We start from the raw sequence: 22,262 nt of genomic DNA, 5'->3' as shown, positions 1-22,262 counted from the left end.
CAGGGTGCGATAGGTTGTGTGTTGCGTGTAGGGCCTGGCTACGGAACTTCTTTGTAATGAAAGGGCGAATGTTAGCGGTCGAAACATCGCAAACTACTCTCTTTTGACTAAAAGGTAGTAAAATGCTTTTTAACTTGAGCGAATGGTTCTTACTGTCGTCAATATATGAAGTTAGCTCTACATCGTTAATTTGGTCGTCAGCTAGTTCGTCGTAGTTAATAGGCGTAGCCGTTAGTGCGTTAATGCGAGAAAGCAAGTCAGCAGTCACATTATCCTCACCTTTAACATGTCGAATGTCTGTTGTTATTTGTGAAATGAACTCCAACTGTCTCACTTGCCGATCTGAAGCTTTGTGTAGTACCTGTGAAAATGCAAAGGTAAGAGGCTTATGATCAGTATAAACATGGAAACTGCGACCCTCCACCATATAACGAAAGTGGCGCATAGCAAAGTAAATCGCAGAAAGCTCACGGTCGTATGTACTATAACGCGCTTCGGCTGGCGTAAATTTCCTCGAAAAGAATCCAAGCGGCTGAAGATTCCCATCAACAACTTGATTTAAAACCGCTCCGACTGCGTAGTCGGATGCATCAACCCAGAGTGAGAGCTCTGCATCCGGCAGAGGGTGAGCTAGCATGGCACAATTAGCGAGCTTTGCCTTACATGCCTCAAAATGATTTTTTGCGTTCTCTGTCCACACAAGACGAGTGGTGTCGTTTCTCTTATTGCCAGGAATCATAGAAAATAATGGCGATTGATGAAACAGAGCATTAGGCAAAAACCTTCGATAAAAATTCAGCATCGCCAAGAAGCGTTTAAGCTCTTTTGCGACGACAGGCAGGTTAAAACTAATCAGCGCGTCTACACGAGTAGGTAAGGGTCGAATACCATCTTTCGTGATGGAGTGGCCCAAAAATTCAAGTTCTGATACGCCGAAGCGGGACTTAGCTTCATTGATCGTTAGATTGTTAGTGCTCAAACGACTGAATACCAAACGGAGATGTTCTTTGTGTTCCTCAATGGATTTCGAAGCGATATAAATATCGTCTAGATAAGTAAAAGTAAAATCCAATCCGCGAAACACTTCGTTAATAAGACGCTGGAAGGTTTGTGCAGCATTCCGTAAGCCGAAAGTCATGTGGGTAAACTCATATAACCCAAATGGGTTGTAATCGCAGGTTTGCAAATATCGTCTGGGTGTATAGGCACTTGGTGAAATGCCTTTTGTAGATCAATTTTAGAAAAAATAGTTTTACCTGATAATATCGTCGAAAAATCCTGGAGAAAAGGGAGCGGATAACGGTCCGGAGTGGTAATAGCGTTCAGGGCTCTATAATCGCCGCAGGGCCTCCACGAACCGTCGGCTTTTCGAACTAAATGCAAGGGCCTAGCCCAGTTACTTGACGATGGACGACAAATCCCAAGCTTGATTAGAGATTCGAATTCCGTACGAGCAGCTGCTAATTTTTCCGGCGATAAGCGCCGATGTCGTGCGAAAGTGGGTTGTCCGTTCGTAGTAATTCGATGGAAGATCGATGACGTTGTTTGGCTACCGATCGGCTTCGGGCGCGTAATTTCAGTGAACTCTCTAAGCAGTTCAGCAAATTTTTGAGTGTAGTTTATAGTAGAGATGCTTGAAGATTCTAGCTCCTGTGTCGAACATGGGGCCTTGAGTAGCGTAACTCGGTCAATAAGCCGTCGGCCTTGTAAATCGACAACAATTCCGTGGAAACCAAGAAAATCTGCGCCCAAAATCGCTTGCGATACATCCGCAATAACGAAATTCCACAAAAACTCTCGTCGAAGCTTTAAATTTAGATTTAAAATAACTTCGCCATAAGTAGAAACGGCTGTGCCGTTCGCAGCAAACAATTGCATAGTTGTAGGACTTGCTCGAGCTATTTTTGTTGACTTCGGAATGACAGAAACATCAGCACCTGAGTCAATCAAAAACTTGATGTTGGATGAAGGGTCAAGAATGCAAAGTCTATAACTTTTCGGAGAACCAGAGTGTTTGCCGATCTCTGATATTAAATTAGCTGAGCATTGTTACTGTGTAGATTGTTTTTGATCAGTTGATGCGAATGAACATGGCTGCCGACATTAGTTGCCTTATTGCCAAATTTGGCGTGATACCAACAACTTTGTTGGCTTTGATTTGACCTTGAGCGGGATAAAGATCTAGCACGTGGGCGAGCTTTTACACTTTGGTTATCTAAAAGCTTTCCGACTTGCTTAGTCAAAGCAGCAATCTCGGCTCGTAGGTTAGAAATCTCACGTGATTGTTGAGGTTCGACACTAACCTCACATACCTTCCCTTCTTTGAGAGCGACACAGTCAGTTATAGAATCGGCGATTTTAATCTTTTCGCTAATAGGTACACTTGTTGCAATTATTGCTGCCTGTGTGTAGGCAGGTAAACGACTTACCCAAAGATCGTGCAAAATGCTTTCACTAAGTGTTGGGCCGGCGGTGCGACGCATCTCGTTGTACAAATCACTTGGTCGTCGATTCCCTAAGGTGAGCTCTTTCAAAACTCTTTGGAGGCGGCGTTGCTGGCTTTCTGTGAAATGCTCAATTAACTTTTTCTGAATGTAAGCGTAACGTCCAGTTGCAGGTGCGCTCTCCACAAGCGTTCGAAGCTCCATAAGTTTAGTCGGAGGTACACTTGCAAGTACGATGCTGAATTTTGCCGCGTCAGTTGTAATTCGCGAAGCTTCGAACCAGAAGTCTAATGAATAAAAGTAGGCTTCAATATTTTCCTCAGACATCGTGGGAAGCGGCAATCGTGGTGTATGCAATTGTGACAGTGTGGCATCAGGAAGGGAGGATCCACCTGTTACCAATGTACTATCGTTTAAAGACATTCTTCTTATTTAGAAATTTCAAGAATTGTTCGGAGACGTGTGGGTCACCAATACGGTACTATTAGCGAATTTTATGATGATTTTTATTAAACGGAAACACAAGTGAAGTAGTAATGACAATTCAATTATTTACAATAAAAAAGGTTTGTTTGATCTTATTTGTAGGGTTGTATTTTGGCAGCCGCTTCTAAAGGTGCGAGCAGCTTAAACGTTTTGTGCGTGCATTAACGCATAGTATTAAGTCATAACGTTGTCGACGTACCACATATAGTATATATCCCATACAACCGATCGTTCAGATAGAAAGATTTTTGGCAATTTCTCCCTTAATTTCAAATATAAAAACATTAAACTTGGTGCTATTTATTTTAATATATCATAGAAGATTTCCTGAAAAAATCACTTTGATCGGAGCTATATGTATATAGTATATACCTATCCCATACAACCGATCGTTCAGATATATAGATTTTTGGCCATTTCTCCCTTAGTTTCCAATATAAAAACGTGAAACTTGGTGATATATATATTCTAATATATCATATAAGATTTCCTGAAAAAATCACTTTGATCGGAGCTATATATAGTTATATCCCATACAACCGATCGTTCTGATAGAAAGAGTTTGGCCATTTCTCCCTTAATTTAGAAAGTATAAACGTGAAACTTTGTGATATACATTTTAATATATCATAGAAGACTTTCTGAAAAAATCACTTTGATCGGAGCTATATGTAGTATATATCCCATACAACCGATCGTTCAGATAGAAAGATTTTTGGCAATTTCTCCCTTAATTTCGAATATAAAAACGTTAAACTTGGTGCTATTTATTTTAATATATCATAGAAGATTTCCTGAAAAAATCACTTTGATCGGAGCTATATGTATATAGTGTATACCTATCCCATACAACCGATCGTTCAGATATATAGATTTTTGGCCATTTCTCCCTTAGTTTCCAATATAAAAACGTGAAACTTGGTGATATATATTCTAATATACCATAGAAGATTTCCTGTAAAAATCATTTCGATCGGAGCTATATATAATATATATCCCATACAACCGATCGTTCAGATAAGGGGGTTTTTTGCCATTTTTTATATTTATCTTAAAATCGTTTAGGTATGTACATCTGTTCACTATATATTTCTTATCTCATACAGCGCATTATTTGGAGATTACGAATGGGATAAGATTATTGTTCAGCCCCATTCATTAAAGGTATGAAGTCTTCGAAGACAGTCCCGTTCTTACTTGTTTTTAATTGAAGACTGTAAGGAGGATATCTCCAAGATAATATCGGTGTCAGATACGGACAAAGACCCAAAATCTAAAGGTTTAGGGCTATCAGTACGATACCTTTTATCAAAGTTATCCGCTTCAACAACAAAAGTAGATTTAAAAAATTCAGCAAGAAGAATCCGAATGAATGCCGAATCGGTCAAGCTATTAGAGCAAGTGTCATTAAATTTAACACAGGTTGGTATATTAGAACAACCTTTCTTTGAACGCACATAGTTCCAAAAAGATTTAGGATTAACTTTCAACTCATCTTCAACTCGAGAAACGTATTTATTGTACAAAAGCTTATCAAGAACATTGAACTGCGTCATATAAGAAGTATACAGATCTTTAAAAGCAGTATCGCTGGCTGTCTTGTATAATTTAAAGTACTTATTTCTTTGATTTTTCTACTTTTTCAACCTAGTATTGTACCAGCGCAGGTTGTAAACCTTAACCGGAAGGAGAGAGAGATTCCTACTCAATATGTCCGCCATCTTTAGCAGAAAACCATCGAAACATTCAGTTGCTTTTTTAGCAAAGAAAATAGATGGCCAGTCTATTTCAGATATGAGAGAGTTTAGAGATTCATAATTTGCATCCTTAAAGTTATAGGAGCGCCCATTATTATTTATATTGTTTTTCGGCACTAAGTCGAAGAATTCTACGGATAAAGATAATGATACGTGATGCATATCTGATTTATATATAGGAAACACACATTCAGTCCAGTAAGTTATTAGATTCTCATTGACAAAAATTAGGTATATATGTACTTCTTAACTTAATTTATTCAAATGGATTATAATTAGGTATGCTAAGTAAAACCATTTATTCAACAAATTCTTAAAAAAAATTGTGTGCTAAATTCTTGCCAATGGCAAAGTTAAGCCATTAAACCAGAACTTTAAGTAATTAAATAACTACATACATACAATAATTCAAATATTGCTTAGGTCTGTATGTAGTAACCATATGGCTTTTTATAAGAAAATCAAATTGACTGGTGCACATGTTGTACTAAATAGACTAAATGAAAAAAATTAAATTTTTTAAAACGTGAAAATATAAAAAAATAAAATTTAATTGTCAGAAGTGGGATTCGAACCCACGCCTACAGAGTAGACTGCGACCTGAACGCAGCGCCTTAGACCACTCGGCCATCCTGACACTTATCAGCTGTTGGCCAAATGACGTATACAAGCCGGAGTACATGTTTATAATATGGAATAGTAGCTGACACAGCTGTGAGCGAAGCATTGAGTTTGCGCTCCGTTGTTTATTTGTATTGGACAGTGCACGAACAAAATATGTAAAGTGGGAGATTTTTATTAAAAAGATATTATTGTTAAACTTTTCTACGTTTTTTAGAAATGAATTAACAATTAAAAAATACTTTTTTCTGAAAGTGTGTATTTTGTTGGTATCCCTACAGTCAAACCAACTAGTTGTGTACTAGAAGGATACTAGTTTGCCAAAAATCTCAAATTGTATGAGTTCTGTAATTTTTCCTTATTAGCAACTGGTATTTTTAACGCGGCAACAACTACGTAATATCAATTGGCAGCCTTTGCGTCAGCATTATACCAGATGGCATACTAGTTATTATATACACCAATATCATAGCAATTGACATACTAGTTAGTGTATTCAACATCAACATAACAGTTGGCATACTACTCAGTGTATAAGTTATAGTAAGGACATATACATACTAGTCAATATTTGCATCTGCATCCTACTAGTTAATATACTAGTCCTAGTCGGGTTGAAAAATTATTTGAAAATTGATAAATTAGCTCAAATTCATTTTATTCATTATATTTCAGATGTATAAAAAGTGTATTTTGTTATCGATCAGCGGAGACGGCGGACCATATCCTCTTGGAATGTGACGCAATTCAAAACCCAGAGCTAAGTTTATGGGCTCACCATGGCCAGAACATTCCCATATTAAATCCCTCAAGCCAAGAGAACTGCTAGGGTTCAACAATGAAGGCGCTTGGATGAGGTGGTGTAAATGAGGTGAGGACACAATATACCAATGGTCGCAGTGCAATGCTGAATAAATTATCTATCTATCTAACGGAGAAGGAACGAGCCAGTCGTGGTGGACTGTGTCAAAACAGGCCAAGCTGCAGTAGCACCGTCCTATGATGAGTGTTATTGGAGTTCAGAATGGGGGTAGTGATATGCACTTTACGGAAGTCATGCTGATGGCTGGATAACCGAAGAATTTCGTTTAATTAAGGGAATCATAACGGCTTTAAACGTTTTCGTTACTAAGGGGATAATATCGGTAGATACTGGCTGGGTTTCCGGTTTTTGGTAGGGGTTTATCCTTGCCATTCTCCGTTGTTTTGGCATGGGCATAGGTTTTTCGTCTGGGACTATCGATATGAAAAAATACTAAATAACACAAAGTTATAGTCAATGAACTATTCGAAAACAGACTAGTATGATTAACGATACCAAATTCTAGTCAATTAACTACTCATCCACTAACTAGTATGAATAACCCCACAAAATTCTAGTCAATGAACTAGAATGTCAGCTGACTACTTTGGCTTTTGACTGCAGGGATATATACCCACTAACATAGGGTAATCAAGGACAAAGGTCAAAAAATACAGTTTTTAGCAAAGAAACTTGAAGCTATCGGATTATAACCAACGATGAACAGCAATGAAAGGTATCAAACTGGCGATTTGCAATTCACTAAATAATTTTCTTGAAAGTTATAAAAAAAAACACTGTGGTTTAGTTAAAATTCACAAAAAAGTTATTAAAAAGTTGTCAAATTGTGATTATTTTATAGGCACTAACATATTATTTTCATTTAAATTGACAAACTCAAGACAAATCCTTCCAGTGCTTAATATTCCACCCTCGATGTTTCCACTATTCGTCGCGGATGTGCTTGCAATTTCTTTTATTTTTAGAAGATATCTAACATTTTAAGATTTTATTTATACATTCTACATCAGAGACGTAAAGCTATAGACAATCGCCAACGACGGACAGCAATAGAAATTGTCAATCTGGCGGTAGGTAATTCACCACATTACCTACTTGAAGATTAGCAAAAAACGCGGTGATTTCGTTAAAATTTCACAAAAAAGTTTTTGAAATCGTAAAATAATAGTAAAATTGTGGTTATTATATCAAAATAAAAATTTTCTAGCGTTGGAACTGACGAATTTCATGCCACATTTCCCCAATGGTGAATTACAAACCCGCGATTTGATGGTTTACTGTTTCCCACTATTCGTTCTGTTGGGGGTTCTCTATAGTTATACGTTCTCTGATTGCTACATATTTTTAGTAAAAACTTTCAACATGGGTTGACTGCTTATAAAAGTCCAAAACTGTTGGCAGAGGTTTCAAAAGACGTGTTTTGACTTCGTTATCAATAATAAAAAGGTGGAATGCTTCCATAATTGATATTCACAAAAAAAAAAAAACTGAAAAATTACCCGGGACTGTTCCGGAACCGGGTGTGGAATCCATAGTATTTTTGGGCAGAACACCTTCGGCAGCGTTCTAAAAAAATAAACCTGGATGGGGCCAACACCGGCTGCACGATCTAAAGTATTTCCCTGCAAAACTCTTTCTGTAAAACATAAAAAAATCATTGAAATTACAACAACAAAATGTACAACCTTTAACTTTTTTGGCAAATACCTTCTCTAATATTTCTGGACTTGTATAAACGAGCCGGACCCATGCGCATCTTGTGCAACCAATATAAAAGTCTCTTATCAAATATCAACAGAAATCAGCTGTTCTATCAATCAATTAAAACTTACAGCTTGCGCTTCCATCTAGCGTATGGTAGCAACTGCCGGTAAAGCAGTGCAAATATTCGCAATAGCGCCATAGTACAAATAGAATTCTTTGTCTGCTCACAATCGTTTATTTTTAACAAATATATTATTAAAATATAGCTAAACAAAATCATTACGACCAAAATTACCCAAAGCTCGCTAATAGCCCGAATCTCCATCTTTACAACCAACAGTTTTTTTATAGATTTGAATTCCAAATTAGAGCGAAAAAGGGACCCGTACATAAAAAAAAAAAAACAATTATAAATAATATATATGATTAGCAGTCTACCCAAAAAAAATCTTATTTATTGAACGAGTTCAGCCTCCACGACATAAAAGATCTACCAAAAGCTGATTTTTTGCCGTTCGGTGGGTAATAGGAAAACACGGAGGTACGATGGGTACCGATTTGGCCGTATCGTCGCTCTCTCGTCCACCAATGGGTTCCAACAATGGCCATCCAACAAGGCGCGCCAGTCGCTTTGTCCATTGTGTACAAAACAAGTGTGATATCCGTCAATTGCCTGACAGGATGTAATGATGGTAAATTGCAACAGATCGTCAATGCTCTCTAAGAGCAATAGTCAATTCCACGGAATGCAGAAAACGGTGGAAGCATAACTCTAGAACATTTGTTTTCACCACCGATAAAAAGATTGGCGGCTCCTGGTAGGATAAAGAATGCCGTGCGCCAACCGAAAGTAAGTTTGCTTTCTTACAGGGTATCATTGATATCGAATTTACAAGAAGAGTGAGTGAACGTGAGTGAGTTGAAAAGGGAAATGCGACAACTTTCTAGGAAGAAGAGAGCAGAGACAGAAAGATGTGAGTGCCTGAAAAGCGAGTTAATAAAACAAATTCGGCGACAGAAGGCTTCAAGCAAAGCGCCAATTCATGTAAGAAAGAAAATGGTACTTGGTAACCGATGTCCACAGGGTGCTTATATTAGGGAGGGAACATTTGTCTGTCCTCTGGAGGCAGCGATGAAGAAAGGAACCAAGCCCACAATTGAATGAAATACCTTTTTAGTATAGCATTCAAGCTCATTCATTATTGGCCAAGTAATGGCAAAAAACTATCAATGATACACTTTATCTCTTTAAAAAAAGATACTTATAAAAAAACTATCTATAGTTTCGAAACTATCGTATTGAAGATAATGGGAAGCGTCAATCCCCCACAAAGTCTCTACAATATATAAATTTTAACGAGCTTAAATGCATAAGTTGCTGTCAAAATTCGATATGGTTCGGGTAACCCAATCAAAACTTATGAGCAAAAATAAGCTAAAAAAGCGAAACTATCGACAATCTCCCATTAAAAATTCATTGTTTTCCAAAAATAACACAATCGATACCACCATCGATAGTTTTGCAGTTATGTTCGACAGGACGAAAAGGGGTTGTCTATGCGTAAAAACTTATACAGTTGTGCAACGATCAGCTATACCTCCAGCTCAATAGGATACGCTCGAACCTCGAATAAGGTTTTAGACAGAGTGACCTCTTATCTTGCGATTTCTTTGATTCTGGAAAAAACTATACAAGCTGCAGAACTTAACCCTCAAACGGGTAAGACCGTCTCAAGACAGTCTTCCTTTTTTTTTTGCCTTCAGAGTCCAGAATACACATTTTTGTCGCCTAAAATTACGGTAATTAAGTGCAAATTAATTTTAGTAGTATTTTGATGCATTATTTAATGTATTGTGACAACGCATTTCAAAGTTATTCTCAGTGAAGTGCGGGGAACGAGTGAAGTAGCGTTACAAATTGATTATCCAGTTTTGCGTTTTTGATTTTAAAAAGAGATACATTTAGATTAAAACAATCAAGTTCATAATTTTACGGTAAGTACCTTGCATATTCTTTTTGATTTTTAAAAATGGTTTGAAGTGAAAAAGTAATTGAAAGTAGGGTTTGGATTCGAAAAAAGCAAGACCGTCTCAAGGCGGTCTTAGCGGTTTGTTGATAAAAAATTATTCCATACTGACATAAAGATGTGCTTTCATTGCAGGGGAATATATAGTTTTGTGGTTAATATGGATTGCTCTGGACGTTTTTATAAAAGGAATATACATTTGGAAGCATTATCCGATGAAGAATTGATATAATTCATCGATTCCGTGGAAGTCGAAGACGAAACTTTCAGCAGTGATGATAGTATCGATGACCCTGGCTATGTCGTTGTAAGTGATTAGAAGACACACAGTTGAAGAACTCCTGATGAATTCAGACTGAATTCGAAATATCGAGTGATAATAAATTAAAACAAAAACATATTTATTTGTTTTATTTAAAACCGGCCTTGAGCTCATTAAAATTTTTGAAATATGTTTTATAAAAACATGGAATAAGTGGCATCTGCTGAAGATTTTGTTGTTATCGGCCTAGACAACCGCCCAGATGGTCCTCCTTGCTCCAGACTGGAAAATAATGGGTTTGATGTTAGACAAAACTAAGTATCTGCTGTCATCAAGCATGCAGTGAGCAGATTTGCGCCTTGTTGACAGGCATAATTTTAAAGTAGCAGAGGACTCCGTTTATCGTAGAACCAGCATTAGCGCGTCAGACTACAAAGCCAGTGAAGAATCGCACGCATGTTAAGTTAAAGAAAGGAGATGCTCCGGCCCAGAGGGTATTTCTTTGGCACCTGATTATGGAACCAGAAAAAGAGGAGGGCGCCTCCTTGTCGTTGGAAGAAATAGATAAAAGTCGATATGAGTTCCTTTGGTGTATTCAATCACCCCAAAGATCAGCAAGGAAGCGTCCGTTTGACGGCCAAAACAGTTAAGGAGGTTAAGTGCGAATGCAGTAAATAGGAATCTATATATATAAAAAGAAGTGTACATTTTGATTGTCACTCCATAACTCGAGAACGGATAGAAAGATTACCATGAAATTTTTAGGAGAGATACAGGAAGGAGAGGTGATGGTTAGTTGATTTTGAAATCCCAAATCGGCTTAGCCATTCTTGAGTTATGATTTTTTTTTTAGAAAAATACTATATAAAAGAAAGTCGTGTTAGTTACACTACGCATAACTCAAGAACGGATGAACCAATTTGGCTGAAAATTCGTGGAGAGGTAGCTTATAACCAGGGAACGGACATACAATACCTTTTATACCGTTCTGACTAGGGTCTTGTGATCAAAACGTGGACCTGGGTAATCCTGGGATGTATTTGTACAATATGGGTATCAAATGGAATCTGTTTATGAGTACTTTGACACTGAGTATTTTTCGTACCCCTGGGTGACTCGGGTCTCGAGATATAGGCCAAAACGTGGACCCGGGCACCCCTAGAATGTGTTTATACAATATGGATATCAAATGAAAGCTGTTGCTGAGTGCTTTACTACAGGGTAGTTTTCATACCTATTGGTGACTAGGGTCTCGAGATATAGGCCAAAACGTGGACCAGGGCACCTCTAGAATGTTTTCATACAATTGGATATCAAATGAAATCTGTTGATGAGTGCTTTGGTACAGGCCAGTTTTCATACCTATTGGTGACTAGGGTCTCGAGATATAGGCCAAAACGTGGACACGGGCACCCCTAAAATATGTTCATACAAAATGGATATCAAATGAAAGCTGTTGATGAGTGCTTTAGTACAGGGTAATTTTCATATCCCTGGGTGACTAGGGTCTAGAGATAAAGGCCAAAATGTGGATCAGGGTAATACTAGGTTGTGTTTTTACATTATGGGTATCAAATTGAAGCTGTTGATTTGTGCTTTAGTGCAGAGTAATTTTTATATCGCTGTGTGACTAGGGTCTCGAGATATAGGCCAAAACGTGGACCCGGATACCCCTAGAAGGTGTGTGTAATATGGATAGCAAATGAAAGCTGTTGATATGTGCTTTAGTACAGAGTAATTTTTATATCGCTGAGTGACAAGGGTCTTGAGATATAGGCCAAAACGTCGACCCGGATACCTGTACAATGTGTGTGTATTATGGATATCAAATGAAAGCTATTGCTGAGAGCTTTAAAGTAATTTCCATTGTAATATTCGATTTAGTAGCATCAACCTGGCCAAACTGATAAATAAGCATGCGAAGCCGAAATAAAAAAAATGAATTAATAATACCCACATACTTATATATGTACCTATGTACATCCTATTCGATTTGCCTGAAATTTGGTGTATTAATTTGCCAGTATTAGTATTTACGATCCTTTTTTCCGGGAACTAGACCAGAGACGGACTGGGACTGGGATTAGGACCACCCTCTGGGACTGGCAATAAGAGCAAAGAGGGTAGGAGAAGGAGACTGAGAAAGAGATAGAGTGAGACGAAATAGAGATAGATGAATCGAAAAAGACGGAGGGAGGAGTGAATAAAAGATTAAGAAAAATATAAGAGGGGGAGGCAGAGTTAGACGGAAAGAGCTTATTAAGATGTATGCAGATAGACCAAATTTATGGCAGAACAACGTCTGCCTGGTCTGCTAGTTAATAATAAAATTTGGGAAAATTTTTTTCCCATTTGCATCAAAGGGTTAAGAGCAAACTGAAACAGTACATGCTTCCTTTCGACATACATCTTTTCGCCCCACTTTCGCATACTGACAAATAACTTTATCAGAGGAAAATATCGCATTGCTTAACGTCAAAAACGTGACAACTGTAAAAATTATTAAAAAAGAAAAAATTAACAAAGCAAGAAGCGGGTGGTCATTAAAAAGATTTGCCTCATTAAAATCTTTTGTTGTTTGAATTGTTTATGTTGTTTTTAGAGTTGGCACATGTGATTGAAAAAATAATAGAATATTCTTAATTTTTTTTTTGTTTATTTACTCGATTACAATACATAAAACCAATACTAAACACTAAGCACACTCATTGCCCATTAAACAAAAAAAATGTTAGATTAATGAGTGTCAATGCGAAAGGTTGGCGCAATTAAAAAAATAAAGAGCTCGATAAATTTCTCAAATTACTGTTGCCACACTGTTAAATTCAAATAAACGCGAACTGCAAAACTTTTTTTTGTGTTAAAGTTAAGTAAATAATTAAAATAATGTGAGTAATGTGCATTTGATTTGCCTTGACACATTTTCATGCGATTCACCATAAAAAAAATCCAGTAAAAAAAAAATTTAAATTGCTGTAATATTATGTGGTACAATGCATAAATGACATGCGTACATACATATGTATATATTTATGTTAAACTTATTTCCATACTTACATACAAATCATTCTTTCAATATATTCGCAATTATGTAAATTTGAATAAAATACGAACTTGAAATAATTGAAAAAATTTAAATAAATAAAATTGAAAAATAAGTTTGCAGGCTGTTGTACCAATGCCTCGGGCTGTAACTCATAGATTCTAAAAATCGAGAAAACATGGTCTCGCTAATGTTGCAGCAGACCAGCAAAACATAGGTTTGAACTTATGTGAATATGCTATACAAGGTGGCGTATTAGTAAGTATTAGAACGCCTAATAAACACAAAACAATAAACACACCAAAGCAACAAATCCACAGAGAAGGTTAAACGACTAGAATTACCACCTTTTACCTGCCTCAGTCAGCCACACAAATCGATCAGCAAAAACCACCCTCGGTTCTGTATGAACACACAGCACATACACATAAATATGCACAAGCATCAATTTTACAATACCTGCTCATCTACCTACGAACTATAATACAAGGGACGACGGAAAATCGTTCCAATATACATCATTCATCCACCCTGTCGGAAAATCAACAAAACAAAATAAGTCTATTAGAACGCCCATATATCTGCTTAATAGATGTGCCGGTTTCGGTACTAAACTTAAGTTAGCTAGTAGTGTTCCCCAACGTAACTTGGGACGCAACAGCGACCATGAACTGAGTTGCAATTGACAAATAATATGATTATTACTACATAATATGTCGTAAGATGATGAATTGGTTAACAGTTAACTTACCAGGTCTGAATAAACTCCGATAACAACGAATCTGGATAATTACGATGAACTTAAACCTTAGCCCAATGCGCGGGATGAGATCTGCATCAACATCATTAATTGGCGCTTGACCGCCTAAGCGATTTTGGCCGTTTCGTAACAAGTCACTCCTGTTTAGCAATAACTGACGCCAATTGGGAGCACGAAGGGAAGACAAGTCATCCCTCTACCTGCCTCTCCCATCTCAGTGGAGGTATCCCCATTCCTCTGCTTTCAAACTGTGGTATCAACTGAAATACTTTCTTGGCCAGAGCGTCGTCGGTGATTCGCATAACATGACCTAGTCAGCGAAGTCTTTGGCTATTTATTTGCTGGAACCTCATGTACGACATTAAAACGATTGATTTGGCGATAATGGCCAATTACAGGACTGAAAACTAGTAGTGGAACTTTGAGATACTTTACTGCTCCTCAACTTTCAACTCCTTTCCCAACAAACATCGAAAAAATATGAATCCTGCTTTTGAGATATATGTGACCCGGTCTATGAAAAGGTGGCTTATGACGCAAAAAAGAAATGCGAGAAACAGCTGTTAAGGATAAATAATGAATTTCTTCAGTTTCCTAGTAGTAGTTTTTTTTTTGAGTCATAAGCCATCTTTTCATAGACCGGGTCACATATATAGATTTAAAGTTGATATCCAACATCATTTTCCAATCACTATTCAACCTTAGAGAAATTCATAGTTCTCAAATTCTCCAATTGATATCTCACATTTGATATCAGGTTAAGTTTAAAATATAAATATTCTCCAAGGCGGCACCACCAAATACTGCAGTTATGGAATCTTCATTGGAGTCCAATTAGAGAATAAAACTCAGAACAAGTTGAAAACTATCTTTTTCAACTTGAAAAACAGTATTTTTTGTCATATATAAAGTTTCCGTTTTTTGAGAACCCAATTCTCAAGTTGAGCTATTGTTAAGAAACAAAGCTTGAGATTTGAGGTGTATGTTAATTGTTAACGTGAGCTCAAATATGACTCAAACCGAATCCTCTAATGGGTTCATAGGCATGCATAATTGTCATGTTTTGGAAGTTTAAAAGGTTTGTCTTGCCGCCTACTGTTCCTGATTGCACGTTATTGAGAATATTGAAGCCAGAGTAAGGAAGATACCGAACCGACCGAGGACAAAAACTAACTTTTAATCTTGTAATCATAGTTTCAAACTAGCTTTTTTTACAAAAATTATCTGCTTTACGGGTATAACGAGCTTTGATGTTCTACAATGGTCACTAAAGGGTCCTTTTTGGCATTTAAAGCTTAAAGGGCACAGTTTTAATTCATTCACTGGCTGCGGAACAACGGAACTATCAAGTATTGACCTCACTGATGCAGCTGGGTTGCTGATCACAGTTCTTCCAGCTGGGTATTCTGGCTTGGCTAGCAACAATCAAGATCTGTATCATCAAATCCCAAAATATAATGCTATTACTTTGTAACTGGGCATAAGGTTTTTGGAAATTCGATGGCCACTCTCAGTTTTCTCTTAAAGAAGTGGACCTTGGATGAGATAAGCATTTGCTGACTTCATCTCTCAATGTTCTTCACAGTAACAGCTGTTCCAGGTAGCGCAGTGTAACGTAGTTTCAAAAGTTTCATTTGATTTGAAAAAAGGTTTCATTTGATTTGAAAAAATTCTATTTTATTTGAAAAAAGTTTCAGTTCATTTGATTTAAAAAAAAAAAAATTTTAACCAAGTTTAATTTTACTTGAAACAAGTTTAATTTGAACTGAAAATGCTAGAATTTATCAGACTTTCCTAAACTGCCTATCTGCAATTAGTGGAACATATTTTGCGACACCCAGTGCTTATTTCCTTTGCGCCTTTTTTTGGTCCCATCGAAAGGCCGGTTGAACAAATGTTGTTGCAATTATTGAGTACGCACCTCAATCCATTCGTAGTTGTACTTGTTCAATGAAATCTCAGAAACTAATTAAAGTTACTCCGCATGATTTGCCTCATGATTTACCTAATCTGTGTTCAAAGACATTTAGCGCACAAATGTTGTGCACTCATACTCATAACTACTAGACGCTGCAATCGGAGTCGCCCAAAACATGATTTGTTGAAAGCATGACTTGATATAGCGGCCATAATATTTATTCTCATTCAACATTGTAAGTATCATTCATTAATCATTATAAAAAATTTCGCGAAAAAATATTTATAAATTTATGCATTGGAATATTAAATAAGTGACTGCCATGTGACGCTGTAATTTTTGGCGTGTTGCGAATGTCGACAATTTGCGTATAATGGCTTGAAAAAGGACATATACTTTTTCAGGTCAAGTTTAACTCCAGCAATTTGTATTATAATTAGTTGGAGAGAAATTTACATCGGTAAATACTAAAACAGTGCTTATATATTTAGGTATCTATATAGTTTCATCCGCCGGCGGCGATTCCAGACCGTCTGCTACGGTAGCAGTCTTTATTAAGTTCAAGTACAACATTGTCTTGATGACCGTCCTCCAAACTGGGACTACATGAAATAGTATTACCGTACATTTTCAGTGTCTTGGCGCTTAGTGCAGAGCGTGTGTCCATTTTTTACCTGGCACAGAGGGAAAGAAGGAATGGAAAAGCAATTGAGTTCAAGATAAATAAAAAAATTAGGCATGAGTTGCACATGATCAAGCAAGCAAGACAACAGTAGATTGATTCAGGGAGCAGCAAAATTTATAATATCACATATCTAATATGCACGTCTTAAAATATTAGATTAACAAAGTTGCTCCTATCATAGAAGAATCGAGGTCCATGATGGGCGTTTTACAGGGCACTGCCTTATGGCGCATGCTGGGCTACCACAGCCATCAATAGAGCAATAATTTTAGGCTCGATTTGCTCTATACACACTGATTGAGGCCATATAATAAGGTTTTTGTCATTGCAGGCAAGGGCATATAGCTCTGAACGAATTTATATATGTGGGCACTGTGATGTTGTTGTTATAGCGATAAGGACACTCCCCAAAGGCCTTGGGGAGTGTTATCGATGTTGATGGACTATGCCGGATACAGATCCGGTACGTTCCGGTAACAACCACCATTAAGGCACCAGACCGACCATCTCGGAAACGATTTAGTATGATCACATGAAACCTTCAAGGCCACAATGCCCTCCCACCCTCTAGATCCATGAGGACCTTGGGGTTGTCAGAACCTCGGCTGTTAAAGTAGTAGAATTCGCTACGATTAGGTGAGGTTGACAATTGAGTTGGAGAAGCTATATATTGCGCTGGCAACACCTTGGAAGGGTAGTGCTACACAACTCCTTAAATCAATTTGGTATTTTAGTCGCCTCTTCCGACAGAAGTACCTGCCGCGGGTATATTCTATGCCCCCTAGCCCGCTGGGGATGGGCACTGTGATGAGACATGGTTGTGCCGCGAGTAAGGCAGTGTGGTCAGCTATACACAATGATGTTATCCTTGCTCGTATACTCAGGAGAAGATGTGAAGTCGAGGTCACACAAAGTTCCTTCACTAATAGTAATGGGTACTTTTTATTATCTGATTGGACATTTCAACTTATGGTGCTGTACAATTTTGACATTAAGCCATCGAATAACAAAAACAAAATACATAAAATGTGTGTGCTTGTAGCTTAGAATATTACGAAATTATTCAGTAAGGAAGGATTTCCGGAAATCGATAACTATGAACAATCTCTAGAGATGCCGATACTTTTTCTTTAACCTAGAGATGATTGTCGGGTCACGAATAAAAATAAAGCGTTAAATGATGGTCGAAAAGTTTCACATTAAGTCGTCTTGTTTCTATTTCTCCTTCTTCTAGAGATAAACACACCCCGCGAAGGTAGGTATTATTGATTATGATGGTCCTTTGCCCTATATTGATCCCGTACGTTCCAAAATTACCAACGTTAAGGTACTGGGCTGAATATCCCTGGAACGGCTTGACCACGCAGAACCTTATAGGTAAATTTAAGTCGCTGCCTACGACAGGCATGCCCACTGCGGGAATATTCAAGGCCCCTTGTCCTGCTACTAATGGGCGATGCTGAAGTGGAGTGGAAAATAATTTCGATGTGCGACCTTATACAGCGAATATGAGCATAAAGCTCGTGGCAAACTTGCCATATCCATATCCATATAAAACAGCTGATCCAACCAACCTTATGAAAATCAATGTAACTGGTCCATGGGGTCATATCATAACGCTTTAGCCATAACCATATTATAGCCAACCATTGGTCTTTGGTTTTTCGCCATATCTATAACCCATAAATATTTGAGTTGGTGAATTTATTAACTTTTTGGATATATTACTTTTTGTTTTGAATACAATTTGACCACGTCGCTTATTATTTGTTCAATTCGCTAGTAATTTTACCATTTTTTTTATTTTTTGGGAAATTATCACATTTTTTAGGTTAATAACTGAACACTCAGAGAAAAAATCGTCCTAAAACGAACGAAACAAGTTCAAAATTAAGAACATTCGTTGACAAAAGTCTGTTAAGTACGTTTTTTCTTAACTTGTGACCGATGGGCTTGTTTTAAGAACAGTTTTTCCAAGCACACCGTTCGTATTTTATCACCACTTTGGTATTGATGTGGAACCTTCTGTGCTCATTTCAAGCACTACTTGGGCTTGATTTAGGATTTTTCGTTCTCACGCTTCGAGAACGATTTGGGGCCAATTTAACATTTTTTCGGTCTCAATTTAAGAACGGTTCGTGCTTGATCTTTGGTGGGAGGGAAAGTATTTTTTTAAATATATTTATTTAATTTTTATTAATAATAATATTTTTGTCATAAATAAAGAATATTTACAACAAAAAAATTGTTATTAAAATTCAAAAGTTTAAGAAAAATGCATAATAAGCATTTTCTCATACATTTCTCTTATTGAGAAATTATTCTTATTTAAAGATGTAATCTGCATATATACTTAAAACATTTCATAACAAGTTTGAGAATTACCCGTGGATATATGAATGTAACTGAACGAAAAATAAGAGTTAAAAAAATAGAACAAAAAAAAAATTGTTTTAAAAAATTCAGAGTTTGGCGGTGATCGAACTCGCGCAACACGATCGCAAGCGTAACATCATAGCCGCCGGGCCACTACAACTGTTTAATAGCTGGTGCCAAATGGTGTATTTAACATTGTGGTGCACACGAATTGTACCATATTTTTTTTTTCTTGGGCTTGATTTAAGAACATCGTTCTCATTAATAGAACATTTGTTCATATTTTAAGACCGGCCGTTCTTTTTTCAAGAAAATGGTGTCAGTTCAAGAACAAGGTTGTTGTTTTAAGAACAGGTCGTTCGTTTTTCAAGAACAAAAAAGTAAGAACATGAAAAGCTTGAGTTGAGTCCGGTGGTGCTTGATTTTAGAACGGCGTTTTTCTCTGAGTGAAGCCAATATATACGTTATGACTACGGCAACTTTGCTAGCCTCTTAATGCAACAAAAAAAAAAAAAACCCAAAGGCTTCGGTAGACAGGTAATCTTATGCCTGTTTTACTTACGTTGTATATTTATACCTTTCATGAAAATGAAATGGTATATTAACTTCGTCACGAATCTCAAAATTGTAAGTCCTTAAAGGAAAATAGATAGACGCACCATTAAGTATACCGAAATTATTAGGATGAAGAGCTGAGTTGATTTAGCCATGCCCGTCTATCTGTTTGTATGCAAACTAGTCCCTCAATTTTTGAGATATCTTGATAAAATTTGATGAGCGGGTATATTTAGGTGTCCGATTAGACATTTGTCGGAACCGGCCGGATCGGACCACTATAGCATATATCCCCCATATAACCGATTTTTCAGAAAAGATGATTTTTGTCATATCTTCCTCAATTTATCAGATTCAAGTTTCAAACTTCACCATACGCTTTCGTATATTGCACGTATTATTGTCTGAAAAAATTGATGAGAGCGGTCATATATAAAGCAAATATCCCCCACAACCGATTGTTTAGATAAGAATCTTTTCGTAATTACTGCCCCATTTTAACAGATAGAGGCTTCAAATTTCACCAAATGTTTACGCTTGCGTCATGTATTGTTGAAATAAGTGATTCGTGGTCATAGTTTTTACATGCAAACCACAAAAAACGTGAAACTTTGCATACTCACACAAAGTACCTACTTATTTTTTTATATTCAGCTGAGCACAGCTCACAGAGTATATTAACTTTGTTCGCATATCGGTACCCCGTAACGGCATAAACTAATCCAGATAGATATAGACTTCTATATATCAAAATGATCTGGGCGAAAAAAGAATTTCATTAAGCCATGTCTGTCCGTCCGTCCGTCCGCCCATTCGTAAACACGATAACTTTAGTAAATTTTGAGGTATCTTAATGAAATTTGGTACGTAGGTTCTTGGGCACTCATCTCAAATCGATATTTAAAATGAACGAAATCGATATCGAAAATTTCGAAAAACCGAAAAAGTGCGATAATTCATTACAAAAGACGGATAAAGTGATGAAACTTGGTAGGTGGGTTGACCTTATGACGCAGAATAGAAAATTTGTAAAATTTTGGATAATGGGTGTGGCACCGCCCACTTTTAAAAGAAGGTAATTTAAAAGTTTTGCAAACTGTAATTTGGCAGTCATTGAAGATATCATGATGAAATTCAGCAGGAACGTTACTCCTATTACTAAATGTGTGCTAAATATAAATAAGCAAAATCGCACGGCGAACACGCACACTTAAAAAAAAAAATTAAAAGTCAAATTTTAACAAAAAATTTAATATCTTTACACTATATAAGTAAATTATGTCAACATTCAATGCCAGTAATGATATGGTGCAACAAAATACAAACACAAAAAAAATTTTAAAATGGGCGTGGCTCCGCCCTTTTTCATTTAATTTGTCTAGAATACTTTTAATGCCATAAGTCGAACAAAAATTTACCAATCCTTGTGAAATTTGGTACTGCCATAGCTTCCATGACGATAACTCTTCTGTGAAAATGGGCGAAATCGGGTGAAGCCACGCCTTCATGTATAAATAAATTAGCAGTACCCGACAGATGGTGTTCTGGGTCGCCCTGGTCCACATTTTGGTCGATATCTCGAAAAGGCCTTCACATATATACATACCTAAGGGCCACTCCTTTTGAAAACCCTGTTGTTGTTGTTGTTGTTGTAGCGATAAGGACACTTCCCGAAGGCCTTGGGGAGTGTTACCGAGTTTATTAATACCTTTAACAAACACATTCTAGAGTCACCCCTGGTCCACCTTTAGGGCGATATCTCGAAAAGGCGTCCACCTATAGAACCAAGGCCCACTCCATTTTAAAATACTTTTTAAGACCTTTCATTTGATACCCGTATCGTAGATACACATTCTAGAGTCACCCCTGGTCCACCTTTATGGCCATATCTCGAAGAGGCGTCCACCTATAAAACTATGGCCCGCTCCCTTTTAAAATACTCATGACCACCTTTCATTTGATACCCATATCGTACAAACACATTCTAGAGTCACCCCTGGTCCACCTTTAGGGCGATATCTCGAAGAGGCGTCCACCTATAGATCCAAGGCCCACTCCATTTTAAAATACTCATTAAGACCTTTGATACCCATATCGTAGATACACATTCTAGAGTCACCCCTGGTCCACCTTTAGGGCGATATCGCGAAAAGGCGTCCACCTATAGAACCAAGGCCCACTCCATTTTAAAATACTCATTAAGTCCTTTCATTTGATACCCATATCGTAGATACACATTCTAGAGTCACCCCTGGGCCACCTTTAGGGCGATATCTCGAAAAGGCGTCCACCTATAGAACCAAGGCCCACTCCATTTTAAAATACTCATTAAGACCTTTCATTTGATACCCATATCGTAGATACACATTCTAGAGTTACCCCTGGTCCACCTTTATGGCCATATCTCGAAGAGGCGTCCACCTATAAAACTATGGCCCACTCCCTTTTAAAATACTCATGACCACCCTTCATTTGATACCCATATCGTACAAACACATTCTAGAGTCACCCCTGGTCCACCTTTAGGGCGATATCTCGAAGAGGCGTCCACCTATAAAACCAAGGCCCACTCCATTTTAAAATACTCATTAAGACCTTTCATTTGATACCCATATCGTAGATACACATTCTAGAGTCACCCCTGGTCCACCTTTAGGGCGATATCTCGAAAAGGCGTCCACCTATAGAACCAAGGCCCACTCCATTTTAAAATACTCATTTGATACCCATATCGTAGATACACATTCTAGAGTCACCCCTGGTCCACCTTTATGGCCATATCTCGAAGAGGCGTCCACCTA

General features: G+C 37.3%; 1 protein-coding gene and 1 non-coding gene across 2 annotated transcripts in view; one reads left to right on the top strand and one right to left on the bottom strand.

Moving 5' to 3' along the window:
* The window catches only part of LOC137252290 (uncharacterized), a 114,901-nt gene that overhangs the window by 86,724 nt on the left and 5,915 nt on the right, over nucleotides 1–22,262 (top strand). The window lies entirely within an intron of this gene.
* Nucleotides 5,242–5,324, bottom strand: TRNAL-CAG (transfer RNA leucine (anticodon CAG)). Its single transcript has one exon. It is a non-coding gene; the product is annotated as a tRNA-Leu (tRNA).

The sequence above is a fragment of the Eurosta solidaginis genome, chromosome 5 (genome assembly GCF_040869045.1).
Source record: "Eurosta solidaginis isolate ZX-2024a chromosome 5, ASM4086904v1, whole genome shotgun sequence".
NCBI lineage: Eukaryota > Metazoa > Arthropoda > Insecta > Diptera > Tephritidae > Eurosta > Eurosta solidaginis.
This window is presented reverse-complemented; position numbering and strand designations above follow the sequence as displayed.